Genomic DNA, 18,863 nt, shown 5'->3' with positions numbered 1-18,863 from the left:
CGGGGTGGAAATGCGAGTTGGAGCAAACAGGAGGCTGACCAGAATACTTGAAAAGGAAATCTGAGGAATGAGAGGTCCGTAGGGGGTTTTGAAAAGTTTCAACATATTCCCAGGAATCTGTAAGTATAGGGTACTTTGTAGGGCTGTTTACAGCCCAGGAAAGACCTGGGAAGGCCCTCATCTCTCATCTCAGGCTGACATCGAGGATCTACACAAGCAGAAGCTGAGAGCAAAGTCAGAGTTGTAAACTGCTAAAATATTGGAGCCATGTCTTAACACACAGAGAACCCCTCAGCGCAAAGTGTAAGACTTACTGATTCAGGACATTTAAGAAATCTCTTTAATCATTAGCTACCCACTAAGCTAGCTGAGCAGACTTCAGGGGCAGCACAAAGAATACAGGCTTTACAGAATTTGTTCACGAAGGCTATCAAACAGAAAAACACCAACAAAAAACCCAAGTTGAAGAGGTAGAGCAAGAATCTGATATCCAGAGTTACCACATTTTGACTCTCTGAAATGTCTGGATTTCAACCAAAAAATATAAGACATGCAAAAAATAAAGTATGGCCTGTGCAGAAGCAAAAAAAAAAACAGTTGATAGAAACTGTCCCTGAGAAAGTTCATATTTTGAATCTACTTGACAGACATTAATCAGCAATTGTAAATATGTACAAAGAACTAAAGGAAACCATGTATAAATAAAGTATGAGAATGATTCTCACCAAAAAGTGAATATCAAGAGATAGAAATCATAAAAAGGAACCAAATAGAAATTCTGGTGTTGAAAAATATAACTGAAATGAACAATTAACCACAGGGTCTCAGATGTGAACTGTTAGAAGAAAGAAGCCATAATGTTAAATCAAACTGATATTATCTACTCTGAAATGAAGAAAAATGAAAAGAGCCTCAGAGACCTCAGCCCCTGGAGGGACTAAGCATGCCCTATACTGAGACACTATAAGAATACCAACAGGTACACAGTACAGATCCCAGAAGAGGGGGAAGGAAAGGAACAAAAAGAACATTTGAAGAAACCATGGCTGAAAATGTCAATGGGATGCAAAAAAAAAAAGTTAATATTTACACCCAAGAAGTTCAGTGAATTTCATGTATAATAAACTCAAAGAGATCCACAACTGCTGAGAGACAAAGACGGTTGTGAGACAGTGTTGGGGAGGGGGATATTCCACCCCACCCATCTCGAGTTCTTCTGGCTGCTCTAATGTCTAATCATTAAATTGCCACAGGACAGATTAACAGGAGAAAAAAAAAAAATCAATGAACAGAGGTCTCATAGAAATAGGACCCCCAAAGTCACCAAAACAAATTGTTTGAATATCATTTTTAGACAACGAAACAATTATTTGTAAATGTTAACAAAATAAAGGGGCTTGTGCTTAGAGCAGCAAAGAAATGAAGTAACAGTATTTCTTCACACAGCTTTCTTAGCCTTGAATCCCTAACTGTCTTGTTAAGGATGCTTTCTACCCTCCTGGTGTAGGGAGGATACCTTCTTCACATGGGAGATTTATTTCCCACTCTTAAGAAGTAAGGAGTTGGGGGCACAGTGGGTTTTTTATATGCTGGGTTTTTTTTGTTTTTTTTTTTTTCATTGACTGTTTCTCAAGTAACTTTAATTCAAAACCATCAATATCCCACTGAGGCATATTTGGGTGCAGCATGCCTTGGGCCTCAACAGCAGCAAGACAAGAATAGCTCATCATATACAAAGACTCCTCAATATTATCAACTTATTTTTATTCAGACACCATAGAGGTCAGAAGGCAATGAAATGATATACTCAAAAGTGCTAAAAGAAAAAAGATGCCATTCAGGAATTTTATATCCAACAAAACTGTTCTTAAAAATGCAGGAGGAAGTAGGCAATCTGAATAAGCCTATATCTATTCAGTTCAGTTCAGTTCAGTCGCTCAGTCGTGTCTGACTCTTTGCAACCCCATGAATTGCAGCACACCAGGCCTCCCTGTCCATCACCAACTCCCAGACTTCACTCAAACTCATGTCCATCGAGTCTGTGATGCCATCCAGCCATCTTATCCTCTGTTGTCCCCTTCCTCCTCCTGCCCCCAATCCCTCCCAGCATCAGGGTCTTTTCCAATGAGTCAGCTCTTCTCATGAAGTGGCCAAAGTATCGGAGTTTCAGCATCAGCATCAGTCCTTCCAATGAACACCCAGGACTGATCTCCTTTAGGATGGACTGGTTGGAGCTCCTTGCAGTCCAAGAGACTCTCAAGAGTCTTCTCCAACAACACAGTTCAAAAGCATCAATTTTTTGGTGCTCAGCTTTCTTCACGGTCCAACTTTCATATCCATACACGACCACTGGAAAAACCATAGCCTTGACTAGATGGACCTTTGTTGGCAAAGTAATATCTTTGCTTTTGAATATGCTATCTAGGTTGGTCATAACTTTCCTTCCAAGGAGTAAGCGTCTTTTAATTTCATGGCTGCAATCACCATCTGCAGTCTTTATTAAATATATTGAATTAACAACCTTACAAAACAGAAAACACCAGGTCCACATGAGTTCTCTGGGGAATTCTACCAGACACCATTTAACAAATTATACCCATTCTCTACAGTTTCTTTCACATGATAAAAATAGAAGGAATACTTCCTAACCTACTCTATAAGACCAACATTAAATACCAAAATTAGACCTTGCAAGAAAATTATAGACCAGTATCTCTCATGAACCTAGTTGGAAAAATCTGCAGCAAAACAAAGTCACGTTAGGGCTAACACCATGGTGACAAACTAGAAGCTTTCCCACTAGGATCAGTTATAAAGCAAGGATGTCCTCTGACCGTTCCTTTTCAATATACTGAGTCCCAGGTAATGCAGTAAACCAAGGAAATAACAAGTATATAGATTGACAATGAAGAAATAAAACTATTTGTTTTCAGACGACATGATTGTCGATGTAGAAAATCCCAAAGAATCACCAAAAAGATTCCTGAAACTAGTAGTAAGGTGGCAAAATGGAAGATTAATATAAACATTCATCGCTTTCCTATATACCAGCAATTGACAAAGGAATTTAAAATTAAAATCACTAACATTAGAACCTCCCCAAAATGAAATACTTACTTGTAAGTCTAACAAAATGTGTATAAGATTTATATGAGGAAAACTACAAAACTGATGAATGAAATCAAACTAAGTGGAGAAACATTTCATGTTGATGAATAGGGCGACTCAAGATTGTCAAAATGTCAGTTCTTCCCAACTTGATCTATAGATTCAGTGCAATCCCAATCAAAATCCCAGCTAATGAGCTTACAGATATCAACAAACTGATGATGTGGAGAAGCAAAAGACCCAGAAAAGCCAATACAATATTGAAGGGTCAAAACACAGTGGGCATTATGCGAGGATTGGACCATAAAGAAGGCTGAGCACCAAAGAACTGATGCTTTTGAACAGTGGTACTGGAGAAGACTCTTGAGAGTTCCTTGGACAGCAAGGAGATCAAACCAGTCCATCCTAAAGGAAATCAGTCCTGAATATTCATTGGAAGGACAGATGCTAAAGCTGAAACTCCAATACTTTGGCCACCTGATGTGAAGAGCCAACTCATTGGAAAAGACCCTGATGCTGGGAAAGATTGAAGGCAGGAGAAGGGGATGACACAGGATCAGATGGTTGGATGGCATCACCGACTTGATGGACATGAGTTTGAGCAAGCACCGGAAGGTGGTGATGGACAGGGAGGCCTGGCGTGCTGTAGTTCATGGGGTCGCAAAAGAGTCGGATGTGCCTGAGCAACTGAACAGCAACAAGCCAACCACGCTGGGAATAGCAGAGACCTCCCTCAGCCCTATAAGAGGCATTTAGGAAAACCCCACAGCTAACATCATAACCTAATGTGAAAGACTGAATGCTTTTTCCCCCTAAGATCAGAAACAAAAATATCTATTGTTGCCACTTCTATTCAGCATTGTACTGGAAGTTCTGGCAATGGCAGTTTGGCAGGAAAAATAAATGCATCTAACATCTGGATTGGAAAGGAAAAGTAAAACTCTTAACTGCAGAAGACAATGCCTTGTGTATTCATTCATGCGTCCTCAGTCATGTCTGACTCTGAGACCTCACAGACTGTAGCCTACCAGGCTCCTCTGTCCATGGGATCTCCCAGGCATGACTACCGGAGTGGATTGGCATTTCCTCTTCCAGGGGATCTTCCCAACCCAGGGATCAAACCTGCATCTCCCACGTGTCCTGGCAGGTACAGTCTTTACCATGGTGCCACGGGGGAAGCCTTGTGTATAGAAACTTTAAAAATGGACAAAAAGAATACTAGAATTAACAGAGTTCAACAAGTTTTCAGCCTATAAAATCAATAGTATGCAAAAGTCAGTTATATTTCTACATATTGACAGTTAACAGTCTGAAAGGAAATTAAAGTAATTTTATTTATAATAGCACCAAAAGAGATAAAATACTTGGTTCAGTTCAGTCGCTCAGTCGTGTCTGACTCTTTGCGACCCCATGAACTGCAGCACGCCAGGCCTCCCTGTCCATCACCAGCTCCCGGAGTCCACCCAAACCCATGTCCATTGCGTCAGTGATGCCATCCAACCATCTCATCCTCTGTCGTCCCCTTCTCCTGCCCTCAATCTTTCCCAGCATCAGGGTCTTTTCAAATGAGTCAGCTCTTCGAATCAGGTGGCCAAAGTATTGGAGTTTCAGCCTCAGCATCAGTCCTTCCAATGAACACCCAGGACTAATCTCCTTTTAGGATGGACTGGTTGGATAAAATACTTACGTACTAATTTAATCAAAGAGGTGTAAAACGTACATAATGAAAACAACAAAACTGATGAAAGAAATTAAAGACTTAAATACTGAGTTGGCCAAAAAGTTCATTCAGGTTTTTCCCAAACAACAATAAAACAACAACCCAATTTTAAAATCAGCCCAGGATTTGAATAGATATTTTTTTAAACAAATGGCCAATGAGCACATGAAATGTATTCCACATCATTAGTCCACAAGGAAATACAAATCAAAGTCACATTATTGCACGGCTTCATACCCACTACTAAGATAGTTAAAATCAAAGTCAGCAGCAAAAGATGATGAGGATTGGAAGAGAAGTTGGAAGGAGAAATCTCATTCACTACTGATCGGATTGTAAGATGGTACAGCCACTTTGGAAAACAGTTTGTCAGTTTCTTAAAATGTTAAACATACAGTTACATAAGTCACTTCAGTTATGTCCAACTCTGTGAGACCCTATGGACTAGCCCACCAGGCTCCTCTGTCCATGGGAGTCTCCCAGCAAGAATACAATTACATGTTTATCCCGCAATTCCACTCCTAGGTATTCCATTTCTCCACCCAGGAGAAATAAAAACACATCCATACAGAAATGTGTGCATGAATGTTCATAGCAACATTATTCAGAAAAGTCAAAACATAGGAAGAATCTAAATGCCCATCAAAGAATAAATAAAAACTAGGCTGTCCTAACAATGCAATATTATTTGGCAGTAAAAAGAATGAAGTGCTATTTATGTGCTATGACATGGATGAACCTTGAAAATAAATTATACTATGGAAAGAACCCAGACATAAATCACATTATATCAGTTTATTTATATGAAATGTCCAGTTGCCAGAGGCTGAAGAGGGTGTAACTGAAATACCTGCTAATGGGTATTAAGTAAGGAAAATGTTCTAAAATTTAAGTAGTGGTCATTGTTGCACTGATTTGTACAGTTTAAAAGGATGGAAAAGCTTAGATTTACCAGGATTAAGGTATAGTCGTGTGTGTGTGTGTATTATAGGTATGTATAAAATCATATCAGAGGCATTTTTTAAAACCTTAGACACCTCACTAGTATAATCCTCTCTCCTTTACACATCTCTTTTTTTTAATGGGATGTGGCTGTCTAGGCAGTGGGCATGACTTTATTTTAAATAATAATTTTATGTATTTATGTTTGGCCGTGGTGGGTCTTCATTGCTGCAGAGGCTTTTCTCCAGCTGCAGTGAGTGGGGGCTGCTCTCTAGTTGCGGTGCTCAGGCTTCTCGTCGCTGTCGCTTTTCTCAGGTAACACAGGCTCTAGGGCATATGGGCTTCGGTAGTTTCAGCCCCCAGGCTCCAGAGCACAGGCTCAGTAGTTGTGGCGCACAGACTTAAAGTCACTCCTCAGCATATGGGGTCTTCCCAAATCAGGGATCGAACCCGTGTTTCCTACGTTGGCAGTCAGATTCTTTACAACCCTGAGCCACCAGAGAAGTCCCCTTCACACCTGCTTCTTGAAACATGGACTACATTGTCCTTCCATTCTTAAACCTCCTACTGTTTTCAAACCCTTGCTTGGTAGTCTGGATTTTGTCTTCATCACTCCCCTGAAGCTGGTCATTCGAAAGTCTCCAGTGACTTCTCAAGTTTCAGATCCAGACCTGCTTATCTCACTGACTTTCGCAGTAATTAACATTCCTCAGCCCTCCTGGGTGAAGCCGAAGCTGTTTCTCCGAAGCTGTCTGTGTCTTGGTCTGCTCCGTGTGCCCTTCTTCCTTCCTTTCTCTGTTGTCAGCGTTCTCCGTTAGTAGTCAGGTTCTCTTCTTTCTCATCTTTCTTGTCTCTCACTTAGGGCTCGGAAACTGCACCCTGCCCAACACCGCCAATCCTAGGTAATCTCATCATTGCCCACTACTCAACGCCCCCACACTCTGGTGAGACTCAGCCCTGGGCTCTAAATCTGTTATCTCTAACCATCTCTGGACCTCTCTGTCCAGAACTATGAAGAGCCTCAGATTTTATCTACTTCCAAGTTATCGAGTTAGCCTCCAGAGATTCATGAGTGCTGGTAAATTTTGACGTAAGACTCCTGAGTCAGAGACATGGGGTTATGTGTAACTCACAGTGGTAGCAGTACCCGGAATATCAGCATTTTTGTGCTGGTTCTGGAGCCCTCGTTGCCTCAAGGGAAAGTGAAGAAGACCGGACGGAACTTGCCCATGCGGTGAGTGGCCTTAGGAGAGAGGAACCCTGAGCTCAGAGAGCTCCAGTCTTTCGTAGTGGGCAGCAAGCGTGCCTGCTCTTGGCTCCAGAGGGAGACACTGTCTTTTTCTTCAGAGATTATTCAGGTTTTCTTCAAAGATTGTTTGCTATACAAACATCCCTGAAAAGAAAGTATGAGACAAAGGGCAGTTCATGCCTTGCTGTCAAGATGGGCAGAAACCCTTGGAGAGTTGTTTCAAGTTTCATTTTGCCATCACACTGGCGTCTCAAATTCGAGACATCGTTAAACAAATCCATCATCATTTTCTGAACTGTTTCCTTTCTGTCTTCACTATATTGAATTAATAGTGCTACCCACCATTGATTTCCTGACTTCCGTGTGTCAATATGGGCTTAAAGCTGAAAAAATACTTGTAAAGAAATGCAAAAATCTCGATGGCTTAAGCACAACAAAACTTTATGTTACTCTCATGTAAAACCCAGTTCAGATATTCCTGGGATGGTGACTCTCCTGAGAAGCTCCCTAGCAAAACAAAATAAATATCCAGGCTGTTCCTGTCTTGTGGCCCCGTGATCCTGTGGCTTCAGGGTCTCCTTGGCTTAAGCGTACGTGGAGTCCTTCGATTCAGCAAGGTTCCCTCTTCTGTCGTCTTCTAGACCATTGCAGCCACCTGCCTCCAGTCTTACCGTCCTCTCACGTTTACTCTGGCAGTCCATCAGAACTTTAGATCTGATTGTATCACTTTCTTCCTGAAAATCCTTCATTGTCTTACCACTGTGTACAAAGTATAAAGTCCAGACTCCTTAAGCTGTCTGTGATCTGGCCCCTGACTATCCAAGCACGTTTCCTGTGACTCTCGTACACGTACCCTTTGTTCTCACCAAACCAAATTACTAACGGTTTCCTGATTTTTATTTCCTCTGGTTGGCGTCTCTGCTTTTGCACCTGTTGTTCATCTTGCCTATGAACCTCCTCCAACAACTGCACCACACACACACAGACACACACACGGACACACACACAGACACACACACAGACACACCATTTGCCCGTTTAGCAAACTTCTCATCCTTCAGTTCTCAGCTTAAGTGTTCCCACTCGGCCTTCCTTGGGATGCCAGTGATAGCGCACGTACCAGGCCTGAATAGTACTCATGGGAGGAAACCTTAGAAACAGGAGCAGGGACGAGCCACTTCCCCATTCTCCATCACAGTGGGGTTGTGGGGGGCAGGGGGCAGCGCTGACTGGGGCTGAGCAGAGCTAGAATTTGACTCCAGGAGAGAACCCTCAGCCCCAATGATCAGCTGCACAACAGGGTGAGTCCCAAGCCCTCTTCTAGCACGGTCAGGGTCTAGGAACCAGGCGTGGTAATGGCAGCTGAGTAACATGGGGGACCCATGATTTCCAGCTGTGATCTGCCACTCAGCATTCCATCAGGCCTGACTACACAGCCTTAAGCACTTGGCGATGATCCATTTCCTTACAGCAGATGGAACACCGCAGTGGTCCTGTTCCATGGAAAGGCAGCTCCAGCTCTGAAAGGCCAGTGCTGCCGAGGAAGAGACCTGGACAGTAGACCCCTACTTCACGGTCCACCTTCCTTCATCCATAGGCCGTCCCATTCCTTGTTCCATCAGTAGGCAGTAAGGAAGCAGTGCGTGCGTGCTCAGTCATGTCTGACTCTTTGCAACTCCATGGACTGTAGCCCGCTGGGCTCCTCTGTCCATGGGATTTTTCCAGGCAAGAATACTGGAGTAGGTTGTCATTTCCTGCTTCAAGGGATCCTCCCAACCCAGGGATCGGACCCACATTTCCTGCATTGGCAGAAGATTCTTTACTGCTAAGCCACCTGGGAAGCCCTGTTCCATCAGTATCTCATACCCTTTCACCCATGGGGGCTTCCCTCATAGCTCAGTTGGTAAAGAATCCGTCTGCAATGCAGGAGACACCGGTTCAATCCCTGGGTTGGGAAGATCTGCTGGAGAAGGGATAAGCTACCCACTCCAGTATTCTTGGGCTTCCCTTGTGGCTCAGCTGGTAAAGAATCTGCCTGCAATGTGGGAGACCTGGGTTCAATCCCGGAGTCAGGAAGATCCCCCTGGAGAAGGGAAAGGCTACCCACTCTAGTATTCTGGCCTGGAAAATTCCATGAACTGTATAGTCCATGGGGTCTCAAAGAGTCGGACACGACTGAGAGACCTTCACTTTCACTTTCACTTTTCACCCATGAGGACCAAGAGGCCAGGCCTTGACGGACTCTGAAAAGGCAATGCAGAACAGACTAGCGGCCATCAGGTCCGATCCAGGGAAGAGAAGAGGTCACAAGATCAGAGCCAACATCACGGATGTGGCCCTGTGTCCCACAGCTTTTATGGGGCTCAAGCTTGATTTAATGTTCTGTTGTCACTATCTTGACATTTTTAATAATTTTTGAACAAGGACCCCACATTTTTATTTTGCACAAGCCCACAAATTGATGTAGCCAGGCCTATCACTGTAAACAGCCATCCTTCTCATCCTTGTATGTGAGAGACTGACGCTTCTAACTCACCATCTGTGTTGAACCACATACAACACGATGTACTGGCAAGCCAGCAGAAAGTCAGGCACGGTCCTCTTATCTAGAGCCCCCCGGCCAAGGAGGCAGCCAGTCTGCTGAATCTCTGTGCCTTGGGAAATCTCACTGGCTCTTTGACCAAACACAGCTGACAGACCGGTATCATTGTCGGTTCAGTTACCCCCAGTCAAGAATGAAGCCACCTGAGAAACTGTGGTGTCTCCGAGCTCCCACCGACCTATTCCAGCATCCCAGGAAGATAGCTCACTCACCCTGGGGCTGAAGAATGACGGTCTGGACGATGCCACGTGTGCTCCTGGGGGTCAGTCGGTCAGTGGCCGCTTTCCCCAGCGGCAATCATAGCAATGCCGTGAGGACAGACTCACCACGGTCAGCAGCATTGCTCTCCAGCACCCCCGTGGCACCACTGTCTTCCTGGCAGATGGAGCCTGGCCTGCTCAGCCCCAGGAACTGAGGTCCGTTGCTGGTGGTAGTCCTACCCCAGACCTAGCCCCAGTTACACAGCATTACCACTGTTCATCGGCCAGTTTCTACCACCAGACTGAGCTGCCCGAGGACCAAGATGTGCTTTGTGTTTGAATTTTCGTTGTCCACCTTGTGGGCATCAACCAGTGTCCACCGCATGGACAAAACCAAGTCAGCATTCGTCTGGCTTAAACTTGAACAAAGCTATTACATCAAGCTCAGTTTGTTTCATTGTTTTCTGTGTTTTTCTGATCCCCCTGGTTTGCCAGTAGTTAGTTCACCTCCACACGGCCATCACGCTTGTAGTGTATAAACAGTGCTTGCCCGAATAACCCGTGCCTTGTTCGCTTTTCCATATAGCTAGTGATTTTTTTTTTTTTTTACTCCCAACTAGTGATATTTTTTTATCAACCTAGTTTTCATGCCTCCCATGACTTTGGTTTTCCCCCCCTAAATTTCTAATATCTGATCCCTTTTTAAAATAAGATGAATCATTAAGATGTACTATTTCAGTTGCTGTTACTAACATCACCTCAAAAACTCATTTCAGAAATAATTTTGGCGGTTAAGTTAATTAAGCACCTCATTTTTGTTAGTTACCTTGTTGGATAAAACTAAGGGGTTCCGTGCTTTAAAGGTAAACTGAATCATCCATGTGGTTGGGTGTCTGTGTTCTCTCTAATACAATCACCCCGCAGAATGGAGAACAGGGTCCTTTCTCAGGGGTTCAGCTGAGGCCGCTGAGGAGGAGGCAGGAGGTGCCTGGAGAGGAGAGGCACCCAGTGCAGGGCTCAGAGGGGCTGCCACCGCCCTTCAAGGTTGCAGGGAGCCAAGTACCTCAGAGGGAGGCTCCTGTGGGGGCGACAGGTGCGCTGTGCAGTGTCTAGGCAGTAAAGACACTCCCAGGGAACCACGTAGGAGTTTGACATGTGATCCCCAGAGTTGGAATTAATTGCCTTTGAAGCACTTATGAACTGTGGTGCTTTTGAACTGTGGTGTTGGAGAAGACTCTTGAGAGTCCCTTGGACTGCAAGGAGATCAAACCAGTCCATCCTAAAGGAAATCAACCCTGAATATAATTCATTGGAAGGACTGATGCTGAAGCTGAAGCTCTAATACTCTGGCCACCTGATGGGAAGAACTGACTCACTGGAAAAGTCCCTGATGCTGGGAAAGACTGATGGTGGGAGGAGAAGGGAATGACAGCAGATGAGATGGTTGGATGACATCACCAACTGGATGGACATGAGTTTCAGCAAGCTTCAGGAGTTGGTGACGGACAGGGAAGCCTGGCGTGCTACCCCTCCATGGGGTCGCAAAGAGCTGGATATGACTGAGCAACTGAACTGAGCTGAAGAGTTTGTAGCAAACTTTAAAGAAGTGTCACCAAATAATAAAGAATGGATTTACACGGCCTGTCAGAAATGACAGGTGCGTTCAGAGTCCCTTCAGGACATTTCAGGGCAGGACCTACCTGCCCCGTCTGCCCGTCTGCCCTGCTGACCAACAGCCCGGTGACTTGAGCATCCTGCGGGCAGAAGTGCCCTCGGGCGCCAAGCATCCTGCAGGCGGAAGCGCCAGCCGCCGCTGCAGGTGGCACCTCCCTGCCATCCCTCAGAGCCTTCCTGGTGGCTGAGGTCAGCGCACACACTGTTTCATCAGTGTGCAGGTCACAGGAACCGCAGCCACCTCCCTCTCGGGGTCTTTGAGGAACTCCCAAAAGCTCTCTTTGAAAGAAAGAGCCAAGGTCTTACACTCATGGTCCAAGGGGCCCCCTTATGGCAGGCCACAGCTGCCTGCCTTGGCAGGGCCGCCCTCGCCCTGACCCAGCTCTGAGGAGTCAGAAACAGGCATTCACGGCAAGATGGGGAAATTGGGAAAAGAGAGGAAGAGCCTGGCACACCAGCCCCAGCCCGCAGACCACCAAACCTGAAGCTGGCTGAGTCTCGGAAGGGAAAGTGCTTCCTCCCAGATGAGAGTTGGACACAACTTAGCGATTGAACAACAGCACGACTCAATTATTAAACTTTCTTAAACTTGTCTTTATTTTGTTTTTGCTGCACCAGGACTTAGTCCCCTGACCAGGGTTTGAACCCAGGCCCCCTGCATTGGGAGCTCGGAATCTTAACCGCTGGACCACCAAAGTGAAAGTCACTCAGTCATGTTGACTCTTTTCCACCCCATGGCCTGTACAGTCCATGGAATTCTCCAGGCCAGAATACTGGAGTGGGTAGCCTTTCCCTTCTCCAGGGGATCTTCTCAACCCAGGGATCAAACCCAGGTCTCCCACATTGCAGATGGATTCTTCACCAGCTGAGCCACAAGGGAAGCCCAAGAACACTGGAGTGGGGAGCCTATCCCTTCTCCAGAGGATCTTCCTGACCCAGGAATTGAACCAGAACTGAGCTATCAACGAAGCCCTTGGGAAGTCCCAATTTGTAATTATTCTGGAGGTTTAAGTATATTAAGAGTGACCAGAAAAGGTCTAAAATCTGCCCAAGATTTCATCCAAGAAGCTTTTCACACAAGAGTCCACAGAGTGGGCTTAGCCAGCCAGTGGAAGGAGAATGAGCTTGTGTTCTGCCTGCCCCGCCTCGAGACCAGCTTGCTCAATAATCCGCTTACACTGTGTAGGAGTAGAAGGTATTCATTACCTGCTATGAAGGTCAACTTCTCAGACACTGCCAGCCTGTGTAGGTTCTTTTGTTCCATTTCACAATCATTTCTCTTTCTCTAAACGTAACACAAAGGGAATGCAAACACATGCATTTATAGAGGACTGCGTTTCTAAGCAGACGTAAACCAGGTTGCCGGCTTGCCTTGGTGAATTGGGTAGTTTACCAAGGGTTTGCCCTGCCGGCAGGGTTTCAGCAGGTGCCTGAATTGTAACGGAAGCCACTGTAATCAGTAGAAGGTATCAGGCAGTAACTTCACATCTTTTATTTTGATTCCTTTAGGAAGAGTTCTTTTAAAAGTTTTTTGTAATGACAGAATCCAAACCATGTTGCACAATGCTGAACTGAATCAACTTTTTTGAGAGAGCTCTTGATATTTATCTTCAAAGAGATATATCCAGTTACCTGTGTTTTTTTTTTAATCTATCAGAAAATTGAAATGGAGTTTTTAAAAATTTTTTGGAAATATACTTGATTTACTATGTTGTGTTAGTTTCAGGTGTACAACAAGATGATTAAGTTATGCACGTGTACATATATTCTTTTATTACCTTCTCTTCCATTATAGGTAACTGCAAGATATTGAGTATAGTTCCCTGTTCTAGACAGTAGGTCCTTGTTGGTTATCTGTTTCATAAATAGTAGTGTGTACATTTTAATCCCAAACTCCTAATTTATCTCTCCCCCATCTCCTTTGGCAGCCATAAGTTTGTTCTGTGAGTCTGCTTCTGTGTCATAGAAGGTTCACTTGCGTCACGTTTTAGATTTCCCTGTGAGTGATTGCAGATGACACTTGTGTTTCTCTCTGACTTACTGCGCTCATATGATCATTTCTAGGTCTATCCATGTAGCCACAAATGGCATTCTTTCATTGTTTTCGTGGCTGAGTAATATTCCGTTGTGTATATGTACCACTTCTTCTATATCCATTCATCTGTCGATGGACATCTAGGTTGTCTCCATGTCTTGGCTATCATAATTAGTACAAAAATAGAGGTGCATATATCTTTTCAAATTATAGTTTTGTCTGAATATATGCCCAGGAGTGGGATTGCTAGATCATATGGCAATTCTATTTTTAGTTTTTTGAAACAACTTCATACTGTTATCTTTCTTGCTTGGAGAATCCCAGGGATGGGGGAGCCTGGTGGGCTGCTGTCTATGGGGTCGCACCGAGTCGGACACGACTGAAGCGACTTAGCAGCAGCACATACTGTTATCTACCTATCGACATTCCCACCAATAGGATAGGAGGGCTCCCTTTTCTCCACGATCTCCCCAGCATTTGTTGTTTGTAGACTTTTCAGTGATGGCCATCCTGAGTGGTGTGAGGGGGTACCTCACTGTAGTTTTGATTTGCATTTCTCTAGTAATTAGCAGTATTGAGCAGAGTCAGAGAAGTGATGTGACAATAGAAGTAGTGATGAGCGGCCACAAGCCAAGGAATGTGGACAGCCTCTAAAAGCTGGAAAAAAAATAAATAATTTGCTTCTGTGGAGCCTCCAGTAGGAACCAGCCCTGCCAATGCCTCAGAACTGAGATAATAAACGTGTGCTGTTCTGGAGTTGCTACATGGTCATCTGTTACGGCAGCAATAGGAAGCAAATACACACAGTAAATGTCGTTAGTGGAAGAGAAGTCAGATGAGTAAATTTTCACAATTCCTCACACTGCAGAGATGGCCTGAGTAAACTGTCTAAAAGCCAAGACAAACCAGTGCTCTGGAGTGCACTGATAATTGCCATGCCTGCTGTCCTGCTGTTGGCATAATGCTGGCCACCATCAAGTCCTCTCCAGGAGAATTTTGTACACTTACGACACTTGTTTTATTTTTCACATTTTGTCAGATTCATAGGATGCCTTTTCTTTTTCCACCTTCAATCACTATGGAAGAACTTCACCCATTATAATGTAGAAAATGCTGGACGCCAGCAAGCACCAGGTCAGTGGTTGCTCCCTGGACCATCCCAAGTTGTCCAGACAGCCTTGCAGGCAGTGAGTGGGTGCTCAGTAGGTATCTGTTGAATAAACGAGCAGTACGAGGCCCCGTCAGGAGCGCTGGCTCTTGTCCTGGCCCCTGCTTGGTGGCCGAGGAAGGGGAAAGCCCTCCGGGTCTCTCATTTCACTCTCTTCATCTGTCCACCAAGGGCTTCAGCTGGATGGTCTATCAAAGCCTCTTCTGAATTGCTGGTGGCTGTGAAATGCCAGCATCACGCTCACTTACTTACGTCACATCTCATTTACTCCTCGTGGGCAGTGGTGGATGGAAAAGAACTGTCTCAAAAATCCTCCCCCACTTTCATCACGATCCTCCTGCCAGTGCCCACTTTTAAAGTCAGTACAAATGTCATTTCCCTGGAGCCTCCTGAACATTCTCCAAGGAGCCTTTTTTGCAGGGCTTGGACAAACCGTGCAACAGGGCTCCAGCCACAGCATCAGTTCAGTTCAGTTCAGTCACTCAGTTGTGTCCGACTCTGCGACCCCATGAATCGCAGCACGCCAGGCCTCCCTGTCCATCACCAACTCCCGGAGTTCACTCAGACTCACATCCATTGAGTCAGTGATGCCATCCAGCCATCTCATCCTCTGTCGTCCCCTTCTCCTCCTGCCCCCAATCCCTCCCAGCATCAGAGTCTTTTCCAATGAGTCAGCTCTTTGCATGAGGTGGCCAAAGTATTGGAGTTTCCGCTTCAGCATCAGTCCTTCCAATGAATATTCAGGACTGATCTCCTTTAGGATGGACCGGTTGGATCTCCTTGGAGTCCAAGGGACTCTCAAGAGTCTTCTCCAACACCACAGTTCAAAAGCATCAATTCTTTGGCGCTCAGCTTTCTTCACAGCCCACTCCTGGCTGCTGCAGTCATAGACATTTGTAACAGACATTTAAGGGTCCCAAGTGCTCCAAGAAAAAGACAGCCAAGAGCATGTGAGGCTTTGTCAGCATGGAGACTAAGAGCTGGTGGGTAAGACTCAGAGCCACGCTGAGCATGGAGCTGCAGCCCCCAGGCGCCCCAGACCCAGTGAGTCCTGTCATTGTTCCCTTGATCCAGGGGGAAGTAAGACCACTGATGCTGAGGGATTTGGCCCGGACTCACACCCAGCCGGCTGGCTCCAGAGGCCCCTCCCCACACCGCCTCCGCTAGGCCGGGCAGTTCCAGCTCCACAGTTAACCGTGTAAGTGCATTAGCGAATAGGAAGCCACCTCTAGAAACTCAGTTTACCTGCTGACTTTCCAGAGAGACTTGCTGTTGCTTTTTAAAAAAAAGGTGTATTAGCAGCTGCATTTTCATCCAGTGCTACTTTTCTGGCCATATTTAAACCATATAGAAGCTCAAAAAGTTTGCATCACTTTAAAAAAGTGACTGTCTTCACATTGCACATGGGATTTACTTAATGACAGAGCTCGCCCACGTAAACGAAGACAATGGAGTAGCAGTTGGCGCGACACTGGAACAGCGTCTTCCGAGAAGTCCGGAGGGGGCAGCGTGGTTAATGTGTGCGTGTGCTGCTTGTTTTCTTTTTTCTTGGCATGTCCAATAAGTTGCTATGCATGGGGTTTTTTTCCCTAGAGATATTGGTAAACAAACATGCCCCCAATTCTAATGAAAAGTTATTGTTTAATTTTTTTTTTTAAAGTTCAGGCTCCCCTTCTTCAGCTACTACGGACAACAAAATATCCCTGAAATGAAATGACTCATCTTACTTCTAGTCAATTTTTTAAAAATCTTACTTCTTCAATTTAGGAAAAATTTTTAAAGTTTAATGGCAAACAAAAGCTGTCTAAGGCACCTTAAGAACAGACTGTACAGAGGACTCATAAATACACAAGTCTGTTCTTTTCTAATACTTTTCCTTTCTTGTGTAGTATGCATGCTAAAATGATTCCTAACAAAGTCCAAGTAAGTGAAATATGTTTAGGTGGTATAGCTACATAAATTATAAGATAATTTCAGTAGATCTAGAGATCACAGTGTTACAGATGCTTCAGCATTATTCACGTATAAAGTGTTGGTCATTCCTTTAATATAACGTTCATGTAAATTCTTAAAGCATCATGCATTTTTTTCTATTGGGGGCCGTGTCAGCTAACAGTCTCCTCTGGACTCTGTCAGTTGGGTCATGCTTCCTTCTGAAAAATGGGCCCCATGGAAAATCATATTGTTGGATGAGGGTTCTGGGTTTTTTCAATGAGAGAACTGTCTTATATTAAGTGTGATTTTTATGTGTTTGTATATAATATGTGTATGTAATTTCACAGATCTTTATCCAAGATCACTCTTCATCCTTTGCATCAAGAAGATTTTGGCCACAACATTTTGAATCATCTGTTTTCATTTTTTGGATGGAGGAAGAAGGGATAAATGAAAATATGAACATTTCTATTTTGTGGTGGTTCATCTCTTCAATATAAATTATTCATAAAACCTTTTCTTGACACTGTTGTTTTCTCTAGTGAGTCAGAAAAAAAACAGAAACCACTATCTACTCCTTTCCCCTGTAAACAAAAAGCCAACGTAAAAAGATAGCATTCAATAAGAAAAGGCATAAGTATGGCCTGTCAGACAGATGACAGCTTATTTGTAGAATGATCAGAGAGGATTCAGCTGCACATTTGAGGGAAGAATTGAGAGTGCACAGCTGTACCACGGGGAGAAAACAGAGTTAATCTTTCTACTGTGTCATTTATTTATTCAGCAAATATTTATCCAGTCCCTACTGTGTATCAGGCTCTTTCTTTGTGATGATGAACACAATGGTGAGCAATCAGAGAAAGTGGCTACCCCAACTCCGAATCTCCTGGAAACAAATAAAATTCTGTCCCCCCGCCACCGCCCCCCCAACCCCCGCCTCTATCAGCAACGCTATGATCATTCCACTATGATCATTCTGAGATACACCTCAAAGCACGTTTTCAAACTGCAGTTTCTTCAGTGAATGTACATTGTGATTCAGCTGGTCTGGGCGGGGCCTGGGTATCGTTTTTTTTAAAGCTCCCGAAAGTTAGTGGGATGTACAGCCACATGCCCTGCTGAAAAGTTGAAAACCTCTCACCATTGTTTCTTCCCTGGGCTCTTGCCTCAGCGGTGGTTTCTTTAGTCTCGTTTGACCCAGAATGTACTTCCCAGTGTTCCAGAAAAAGTAGAGTTGGAGCCAGTGAATTACGGCATGGCTGGACCCTCACCATGCTGGCCAGCCTCTCAGCCCCCAAGGAACAGAGGCTGAGGGGGGCGAGGGGTGTGGGCCATAAACACAGTGCTGAGGGGATACGGTTATCACTGACCCCAGCCGCCCTCCTTAGCCACCTGGTACAGAGTGTTCGGTTAGAAGCGTGGGTGAGAGTCCGGGCCCACTGGGGGAAAATGCCAGAAATCTGTCTGTCTTATAATTAAATGACCATAACCAAATTGTATCCTGCTTACTTTGGTGAGTGGCAAAAGCAACTTATAAAATTATGTAAAAACCATCTATTGCCTTTTACTCAGAAATTTAGGCAGTATCTAGGTATCTGGTATTTAGGTTTAAAGAACATAGGGGTTTATTTTCAGGGACTATTGGCCAGAGTGAATACTACAATATTAAAATAGCATTACATAATAAAAATCAATGAAGTAACGTTTCAAGTTTAAATTGGAGTTATCTGTTTTAACTGATCAGTTACTTGATGTGATTACACACACACACACAAACACACACACACACACACACATAATTCTTACAGTGCTTTCATGTCCTGTAACTGGCTTTGGTTGACAATGTAATTTAATTAACGGTGGCTTATGGTTTAGGTTGATAATATACCGTAAACTGTGATAAACCTCGAAGGATGGGAAAGCTTCACAATAAGCGTAGTGTGGTCTCAAAATCCTGACTTGTAACTTATTGACTGAAAACCTCTTAAAATGTTCTCTTAAAGCTGATCCATAAGCCCCGGGACATACTCCATGCAGCATGTGAAGTGAAGTGAAAGAGTCGAGAGTCGAGTCCAACTCTTTGGGACCCCATGGACTATACAGTCCATGGAATTCTCCAGGCCAGAGTACTGGAGTGGGTACCCTTCCCTTCTCCAGGGGATCTTCCAAACCCAGGGGTCAAATCCAGGTCTCCCACATTGCAGGCAGATTCTTTACCAGCTGAGCCACA

The 18,863-nt window shown here is 44.5% G+C and overlaps 1 protein-coding gene across 4 annotated transcripts in view; it reads left to right on the top strand.

Annotated features, from left to right (window-relative positions):
- RSPH3 (radial spoke head 3) overlaps positions 1-17,104 on the top strand; it is a 39,996-nt gene extending 22,892 nt beyond the window's left edge. Inside the window, exons 9-11 of one of the 4 annotated variants that reach the window (XR_009738614.1) lie at positions 15,773-15,896; positions 16,123-16,218; positions 16,981-17,104. The gene's annotated coding sequence lies outside the window, so the exon portion shown is untranslated. Of the gene's footprint in view, positions 1-15,772; positions 16,219-16,980 lie in introns of all 4 variants that reach the window. The other 3 variants (XR_009738612.1, XR_009738613.1, XM_061428447.1) reach the window with 3 other exon arrangements.
- The last annotated feature ends 1,759 nt before the right edge of the window (positions 17,105-18,863 follow it).

Source organism: Bos javanicus, chromosome 9, assembly GCF_032452875.1.
Source record: "Bos javanicus breed banteng chromosome 9, ARS-OSU_banteng_1.0, whole genome shotgun sequence".
Lineage (NCBI taxonomy): Eukaryota > Metazoa > Chordata > Mammalia > Artiodactyla > Bovidae > Bos > Bos javanicus.
This window is presented reverse-complemented; position numbering and strand designations above follow the sequence as displayed.